At 43.7% G+C, this 9,814-nt stretch overlaps 1 long non-coding RNA gene across 1 annotated transcript in view; it reads left to right on the plus strand.

Moving 5' to 3' along the window:
• The window catches only part of LOC132393638 (uncharacterized), a 30,495-nt gene extending 20,681 nt beyond the window's left edge, over positions 1–9,814 (plus strand). Inside the window, exon 4 of the long non-coding RNA XR_009512013.1 lies at positions 9,763–9,814. This is a non-coding gene — a long non-coding RNA (uncharacterized LOC132393638). The remainder of the gene's footprint in view (positions 1–9,762) is intronic.

Here is a 9,814-nt window from a genome sequence, read left to right on the forward strand (position 1 = left end):
AATCTATCCACAAGGAGAGGAAGTGCATAAAAAGAGCTACCTTTTCAACTACATCCACAATCAAGATTTAAAATTCAGAGCTTCATGGCAGTTTCTCAGAGTTTGGGGATACCCAATAAAAAAGAGGGATTCATTATGGAGGGCGAATAAAAATAACGCAAATGCAAGTGGAGTGGCCATTCTTTGGAGTTTAACAGTCTTTAGAATGACTGTGGCCCATCAGGCTTGGCCGAAGTAAAGTATCAGGTGACTTCCCCTTCTTGTTCTTATTTGTTCATTCCTCATCCGTTAGGGGATAGTAGCACAGTGGGAATGGCCCCAGGGATACTGCTTTGTACTCCGAGTGGGATATAGGAGGTGTCCCAGATAAATGCATCTTCACCAGCTGCACCGAGTTGCATCTCCTGAGAGAACGTGTTAAGGAAGTGGAGCTGCAGCTCGATTACCTTTGGCTCATACGGGAGAATGAAGAGGTGATGGACAGGAGCTACAGGGAGGTAGTCACCCCTAACTTGTAGGAGACAGGTAACTAGGTGACGGTCAGGAAAAGGGGAAATGTGCAGTCAGTTCAGAGTACACCTGTGGCCATTCCCCTCTATAAGAAGTACACAACTTTAGATACTATTGAGGAGAACATCCTACCAGGTCTCTGGCACTGAGTCTGGTGCTGTGGTTCAGAAGAGCAGAGGGGTGAAGAGGACGGCAGTGTTGATGAGAGATTCTATAGTCAGAGGAACAGAGACATCTGGATGGTACGTTGTCCATGGTGACAGGGTCAGGGATGTCTTGGATCATATCCATGGCATCCTCAAGGGCAAGTGTGAGCAGTCAGAAATCTTGTGCATATTGGCACTAATGACGTACATATGTAGACAAAATGCGGAGGTCTGGAAGAGGGATTTTAGAGAGCTGGGTAGAGAGCTACAAAACAAGACTTCCAGGGTAGTGAACTCCAGATTGCTGCCTTGGTCACTTGCTAATGAGGGTAAGAATAGAATGACCGGGCAGGTGAATGCGTGGCTGAGGAGCTGGTGCAGGGGACAGGGGTTCAGATTTATGGATCATTGGTATCTCTTCTGGGGAAGGTATGACCTGTACAAAAGGGATAGTTTACACTTGAGGGTTTCAATATCCTTGTGGGCAGGCTTGCGAGAATTGTCTGGGAGGGTTTAAGCTAATTTGGCAGGAGGATGGGAACTGGCGTGATAGGGCTCAGGATAAGGCAGCTGGTTTGCAAACGGAGGCAATCTGTAGTGAGACTCCGAGCAAGGATAAACTGGTGATAAGGGAAAATTACAGTCAACAGGATGAATTGCAATGTAAAAGGTGGACTACATTGCAAAGGGTGAATACAGGACTGAAGGTGTTATATTTGAATGTGCACAGTATATGGAATAAGGAAGATGAACTTGCAGCACAGTTACAGACTGGCAAGTATGACGTTGTAGGCATGACTGAATCATGGCTGAAAGAAGATTATAGCCGAGTACCAAGGATGCACATTGTATCGAAAGGACAGGCAGGTAGGCAGAGGGAGTGACATGGCCTGTTGGTTAAAAAAAATCTAATTGAATTGAATTGAATTGAATTGAATGATCTTTATTGTCATTATACATAGGTACAATGAAACTGTGTTTGACTGCCTCTCAGGCAATTAAATAAAGCGGTAGATTAAAAACAAGACAGCGATAGAAAAACAGTTTTAAATAGATAAGTAGCAGAAATTAAGTTGCAGCAGCACCAGAAAGAGGTGACAAGGGTCAGAACGTGTTGAATCATTGTGGGTGGAGCTAAGGAACTGCAAGTGCAAAAAGACCCTGATGGGAGTTGTCTGTCCAAACGGTAGTAAGATGTGATTTACTAATTACAATGGGAGATAGAAAATGCTGCAATGTTACAATGGTCATGGGGGATTTCAATATGCAGGTCGATTGGAAAAATAAGGCTGGTGCTGGATCCACAGTGAGGGGGAATTTCTAGAACGCCCAAAAGATGTTTTTTTAGGGCAACTTGTGGTTGAGCCCACCAGGGGATCAGCTATTCTGGATTGGATGTTGTATAATGAACCAGAATTGATTAGAGAGCTGAAGGTAAAAGAACCCTTTGGGAAAAGTGATCATAATATGACTGAATTCACCCCAGAAATTTGAGCAGGAAAAGCTAAAGTCAGATGTATCAGTATTACAGTGGAGTAAAGGGAATTACAGAGGCATGAGAAGAGTTGGCAGAATTGATTGGAAAGGAACACTGCCAGGGATCATGGCACAACAGCAATGGCTGGAATTTCTGAAAGCAATTTGGAAGACACAGGATATATACATCCCAAAAAAGAAGGAAGTATTCTAAAGGCAAGATGACACAACTCTGGCGAACAAGAGAAGCCAAGGCCTACATCAAACCAGAGAGGGCATATAGTATAGCAAAAATTAATAGGAAGTTAGAGGATTTGGAAGCTTTCAAAATCAACAGAATTCTTTTAAAAAATTATTTGAACCATTATTTATAACTAAGTTGAACATATTTCTACCTTGTCACAGAGGCAGAAGAAAGGAAATTATAGGCCAGTTCGTCTGAACTCAGTGGCTGAGTAGATGTTGGAATCGATTGTTAAGGATGTGGTTTTGGAGTACATGTAGGCACATGGCAAAATTGGCCTTAGTCAGCATGGTTTCTTCATGGGAAAATCTAGCCTGAAAAAATTCGTTGGAATTCTTTGAAGAAATAACAAGCAGGATAGGTAAAGGAGCATTGGTTGATGTTGTGTACGTGGATTTTCTGAAACCTTTGATAAGGTGCCACACGAGGCTGCTTAACAAGCCCCTGGTGTTACAGGAAAGATACTCGGGCTGATTGGCAGGACTCAAAGAGTGGAAATAAAACCTTTTCTGGTTGGCTGACAGTGACTAGTGGTGTTCCACAGGGGTCATTGTTGGGACCAACTTTTTATACATCATATGTCAATGACTTGGATGATGGAATAGGTGGCTTTGTTGCAAAGTTTGCGGATGATACAAAGATAGGCGGAGGGGCAGGAAGTGCTGAGGAAACAGAGAAACTACAGAAGGACTTAAACAGATTAGGAGGATGAGCAAGGAAGTGGCAGATGGAATGCAGTGTTGGGAAAGGGATGGTCATGCACTTGGGTATAAGAAATAAAATTAGTAGACTATTTTCTAAATGAAGTGAAAATTTGAAAATCTGAGGCGCAAAGGGTCTTGGGAGCCTTTGAGTAGGATTCCCTAAAGATTAATTTGCAAATTGAGTCTGTGGTGAGGAAGGCAAATGTGATGTTAGCATTCATTTCAAGAGGGCTAGAATATAAATGCAAAGCTGTAATATTGTGGTTTTATAAAGCACTGGATGAGGTCTCTGTTACGTACCCCGTAACTGGGTTTACAGACCAGCAGAAATCGAAGAACCTGTTGGAGTCTGGTGGTATGGAAAACTAAAGGTGTTTATTAGTAAACTACACAACATAGTATCAAAAATGCAAATATACATATAAAACAGGTTAGCAATAATAAACATAGAAGTGTAGGAATAATAATCAACTATAATAAACAAGCTCTATCAATATCTAGGGGTAAATGAGTTGTCATAGAAGAATATAAAGTTCAGTTCAGTTCAGTTCATGTGTGCTGAGGTAGTTGCGGTTGTTGTATTGTAATTTGTTGGAGAGAGAGAGAGAGAGAGAGAGAGAGATGTAACAGCTGCAGCAGGCAAACCTTCTGTTGTATTCTGATTCCGTTGTACTATTGTGGTCATTTGGTTATGACCCCTCCGTTCTCTGGCTAGACCGTTCTTCTGTGGTGGACTCATCACTCTGGCATGAGTGGACACACACACAAGCCCCCATCGGTCCTGCTGTCACACTGTGAGCTTTGTGAATGATCTCCTGATTCGGTCCTCGAAGCCCCCACCTTCCTGTGGGAGCACAACACTTGGTCAATGTCCACTGGTGTGTCTGAGGATGTCTTCCCAGACCTGTCTTTTATCCCCATGGATGGGGTATCAGCCATCCATCAACTGAAAATGACCATGTCCATCAAATCAGGCCACTCCTGCTGTCTCTTGAGGAATGTTAACGAGCAAAGTAACGTCCTTGTAGCGAAAGGTAAATAATCCAGGAAGAAGCCATAATACATAAATCAAATGTGTGTGTCTCTCTCTTATCTGTAGCAGATGTCCCTGCCTCCGTGCTTCATCTCTCTCTCTCTCATTATCAGCATATTAACAGCAATAGTTCATAGTTCTCAAAAGGAGGGGGGAATGGTTAACTGCATCCCAATTCCATCAGGTCTGTTCAGCACTCATAACACCTCACTTGGAGTATTGTGAGCAGCATTTGAACCCTTATTTTAGAAAGTTGCTGTCTCTGGAGAGGGGTCAAAGGAGGCTCTTGAGAATGATTCCAGGATTGAACAGCTTGTCATATGAAGAGTGTTTGATGGCTTTGGACTGTATTCACTGGGAATCAGATGAATAAGGTGTGACCTCTTTGAAAGGTCTTGATAGAGTGGATGTGTAGAGGATGTTTCCTGTGGTGGGAGAGTCCAGGACCAGAGGACACAATTGCAGGATAGAGGGGTGTCCTTTTAGAATGGAGATGAGGAGGAATTTCTTTGCACAGATATGGCGAATCTGTCGAATTCTTTGTCATATGCAGCTGTGGAGACCAAGTCTTTATGAATACTTAAGGCAGTGTTTATAGATTCTTGATTGATCATAACATGAAGGTATTTGGGGTGAAGGCAGGAGATTGGGGCTTAGAGGAAAAATGGACCAGTCACGATGAAATGGCAGAGCAGACTCAAAGGGCCAAGAGACCTAATTATGCTCCTGTATCTTATGGTGTTATGGAATAGGCCATTCTCACCCTTCGACAGGCAGCAACCACCAATCCCTGATTTCAATCACATTTAACCCTCATCTAATCATGGGACAATTTACCTACTAAACAGTTTGACTTTAGACTGCAGGGGAAACCAGAGCACCTGAGGAAAAGCTCCATATTCCATGGGGAGGCTTACAGAGGACAGTGGGATTGAATTCTGAACTCTGATACCCCAAGCTATAATAGCATCATGTTAACCACTATGTTACTGAGGTCCTGATTATGATCCCCTTTCCAGAGTGAACTTCACCATTTCAGAAATCTTTTTGGGTATTTCTGACCACTGATCACGGCCAGTTGAAGATGCCGTGATAAAGACAGATGGGTTGGACTAAGGTAACTCTTCCCACACCCCCACCCTCCCTGTAAAACTCCCAGAAAATCAGGTCATACATTCTAAAATTACTTGGGATAATTGATGTCTTCACATGCACACACTTGCTATCCCTTTATTACTTACTTACTGCCTGTTCTGCCACTGGCAATGAAGGTTCTCCATCTCTGGCCGTGTTCAGGGCTTCCTCTCGGTTTTCACTACTGTCAGCCATGCAAGTCCTGTTTGCAGATTCAGGATTAATGGTGCACTCAGATGAAGGATTTGTAAGTGTTATTTCCATAATACTTTTGTTTGGCCATTCAGGGTTGTTAGTCCTGAGCTGATCCCCCAGACCTGGAGAACCAGAAGACTACTCCTAGTCTAGTCTCTACCCTTTGAACTGTAGGCATGGGTGACCCTACCAAGAGGTGAAGCATAAAGTCCTGACTCCAGACAGCATAGCTCATCGACGCATGCAAGTCTCCGAATCACAACAAGGTTGTGGTCCTCTTGGAGGACCCCTTTACTGGAAAAGACAAATTATTCAGTGAAGCACAGAAAAATGAGGAGTGATAGAATAGAGGTGTATAACACCTCGTGGTGCCCTTGAATGTCTCAACATGGAATATTGACAGTACCTTTCCCTCCACCGATATTCCCTGAGCCACTGAGTTCCTGCAGGAGTTTGTTGCCTGCTGCAAGTTAACATTTTGGCTATGCGTAGTTCTTGCTGTAGAATTATCCTGGATGATAGCAGCACACTTATTTATTTAAACCCATCACTCCTAGTGGGACATAAGTTGCAAACGGTAACTCGCCCCAGTTCTCTGTCCTGGGCCAGTCTTTCACATTATCTCCAGGTGTAGCCCATCTTCTTCATGAATCCTTCTCCCAGCGATGAGGGTCTTTGGAGCTTCTGTTGGCATTTGTGTAGCACTGTTTTTTTTACAGAATGGGGTTGCTAGTCCCATGTCGAACTCTCTTCCTTTCACAGTCAGGCTTGGGACTGTCCTTGGCCGAATTATATTAGATTAATACAGAAAGAAAATGCTGGGAGCATCCTGTGGGTCTTTCAGCAACAGTGGAGAGGGAGGCAGAATCAGGTTCTAAATCACGGTCCCTTCAACAAAAAGTTCACTTAAGGTTGCTCCCATCTGTTTTGGTTTCTGGTCTTCCAGAGGACCAATTATGTCCTTTGCGAATCTTTTTGCTCTTAATATATCTGTAGAACCCCTAGTTTCTCCTTCACCTTGTCTGCTAAAGCACTTCATGTCTTATTTTAGCCCCCCTGATTTCTTTCTATCGCCCAGTGAGGAAGTGTTTTGAGATGTTGATGGTGAAGCATATCAGCTCTTGTCTGAATGGTGACGGGATCTGCTCCAGTTCGCCTACTGAAGTAACAGGTCTACGGAAGATGCCATCTCATTGGCTCCTCCTACAACTCTGAAACATCTGGACAGCGACATCATGATGCTTTTTGTTGATTACAACTCAGCAATTAACATTGTCCCCTCAATAAACCCCGAGACTTGGACCTCAATGCCCCCATTGTGCAATTGAATCCTGGATTTCCTCACTTGTAGACTCCAGTCATTTGAGATTGGGAAAAACATCTCCATCAGCATAGGAGCACCACACAGATGTGTACTAAGACCTCTGCTCTACACTTTACACCTATGACTGTGTGGCTAAGCACAACTCCAACACCACATACAAACTTGCTGATGATACCACTGTTGTGGACTGTATCAAAGGTGGTAATGAATCAGCAAACAGGAGGGAGATGGAGAAGTTGGTTGAGTGATGTAATAACAGAAACCCCTCGTTCAATGTCAATAAGACCAAGTAACTGACTGTCGACTTCAGGAGAGGGAAACCAGAGGTCCATAAGCCAGTAAGAGTACTGGAGAGACTCCATCAAGGCAAGGCTGCTGACCTGGACGGTATCAGCCCCAGGGTACTGAAGGTCTGAGCAAGCCAGCTTGTAGAGTACCTTTACAATATGAGTCTGCATTGTCGACTCCAATGTGCTCCCGGTAGGCAATCTGCAAGGGACCGAGGGCTGATCTGACCAGGGGTTGGAGGTGAGCCAGGACCAGCCTCTCTTGAATCTTCATGATGTGTGAGGTGTATAATATATGGAAAGTTAAAACCACTTACTATAACAACCTTATGTTTTTTGCTAAGTCTGCAATCTCTTTACAAGTGTTCCTCTAGATCCCTAGGACTGTGATATAACCCCATTAATGTGGTCATACCTTTCTTATATCTCAGTTCCACCCATAACGCCTCCAGTTCTCCAATCTGTCCTGACGGAGCATTGTGGTGACATTTACTCTGAGTAGTAATGCCACCCCTCCTCCCCTAATCCCTCCCACTCTGCCACATGCAAAACCCCACGGTTTGCTAGCGCTTCACTGGACTCGGCACAGAGAAAATCACCTTTCTCAGGGTCCGTATGTTTAGGGTAGATATGACTTGAGTCCCACCAAACCTGGGAGGGTGGGATATCTCACCCACCCAAACCCTGATCTGTGTGAATACTGACCTAGTGCAATCACGCTTTGGTAAGGAATAACAGAGAAACTCTGCATACATTTATAAAGCATGTATATGTATGAGTGTTAACTTAACCAAACAGTTATTAAAGGAAAACAACAAAAGGGCCCATCATAATTAAACCTGCCAAATGTGCACAGGTTGCAGCTCACATCTTCCAAAAGCGGATTGTCGGATGTGCTCACTGCGCTAACTCCAATTCACGGATCACCGGTAGAACTCCCCCTCCTGAGCTCCATTGGATCAAATCCTACAGCAGTTCTCTTGAGCTTCTTCTCTCTCCATCTTCCACTGAAAAAGACCTCAACCCACCTCAGTGTCCATTACAAAACCTCTCCCCTAGTGTTCTGTAGAACCTTCTCCCAATTCCACCTTCCTGATTGGAAGACACGACATTCCTAAACCCCTTGTTTTTAACGGTAGCCCAAGCACATCCAGCAGAACACACTGGTTCTACAGAAAGCCATTAAATAAGATGCCCTACAACATTAGCAATAAAGTCTTAACCAGGGTGTTACCCATGTAAAATAACAGAACACCAGAATATTGAGCTGCCATTCTTGCCCCTCCTGCAGCCAATTCTCACTAATGGCTTCAACATCATAATTTCTGGTGCTGATCCATGTCCTGAGCTCATCTACCTTCCCTATGATACTTCTTGTATTGAAATATATGTTACTCAGGACACTAGTCACACCATGGTCAACCTTTTACTTCCTGACTTCGTCTGAGGTCTTAACCACAGCCTCCCCACTAACTGTTCTGGTACTCTGGTCCCCAACCCCCTGCAACTCTAGTTTAAACCCTACCGTGCAGCATTAACCAACCTTCCTACTAAGTTATTAGTTCCCCTCCAGGTCATGTGCAAACCGTCCCATCTGTACAGGTCCCACCTTCCCTGGAAAAAAGTCCATTGAGCCAAAAATCTTATGCCCTCCCTCCTACACCAACTCCTTGGCCACACATAAACTGTATAATCTTCCTAGTCTGTTCTCCCTAGCTCGTGGCATGGGTAGCAATCCTGAGATCATAACCCTGGAGGTCCTGCCCATTAACTTAGCACCCAACTCCCTGAACTCCAACTCTTCTACCCTCAACACTTCTGAGTCACAGTAAACTTTGTGTTTACTTTAAGCAAGGCACCCAGTTATCATGTGGTAGTGTGAGGACTTGTGTAATTCACGTATTTTTACATTTCACATATAATAAATTATTTAAACAAGAATGCTTAATCAAACAATATATTTGCAAGATTACTCAAATATTATTGCAATATTAAATACACAACGACGGGATTAATCGGGTTTGTTGGTGGTTGCTTGGGCAGCGTGGCTGGAAGGGCCTACTTTGTGCTGTACCGCTAAATAAATAAATAAGTCCGACTCCTATTTGGCTTTCCAAAATAAATCACCTTGCACTTGGAATTAAACTCCGTTTGCCAATATTTGGCCCAGCTTTCCATCGATTCCATATGCCACTGCCCCAGGCTGTGCTGGGCTCAGCCCGCAGTGTCGCAATGTTTCTGGCACCAACATTGCATACTTACATCATCATTTGTTTTTTGCCATCTAAGCAGTTACTTTCTCCAAGCAGTAAGGCTGAGCAACACATCCACCTACTAACCCACCACTCCACCCCCCCACCTTCACTACTTTTTATTTCCTGAAGGAGTTGTCTTATGTACTGACGCTCCTGTGCCATCAGGAAGGAGGCTATGTAACATCCACACCAGGACCACCAGGCTCAGAAACAGTTACTTTCCCCAAGCAATAAAGCTGATCAACACCTCACACCTCCACCCACTAACCCCACCACTACTTTATTATTTTCTGTCAGTCGCCTCAGTGTTAGTTTATGGATATACAATCTGTATTGGAGTATCATATGGATTTATATTTATTGTTTTTTATTAGTATTGTGTTCTTTATCTTATTGTGATTTTGTGCTGTGTTGGATCTGGAGTTATTCTGTTCTCCTTTACACTTGTGTACAGGAAATGAGATTAAACAATCTTGACTCGTGAATCTTGAATACTTGCTATGCAC

The sequence above is a fragment of the Hypanus sabinus genome, chromosome 5, assembly GCF_030144855.1.
Source record: "Hypanus sabinus isolate sHypSab1 chromosome 5, sHypSab1.hap1, whole genome shotgun sequence".
In the NCBI taxonomy this organism is placed as follows: Eukaryota; Metazoa; Chordata; class Chondrichthyes; order Myliobatiformes; family Dasyatidae; genus Hypanus; species Hypanus sabinus.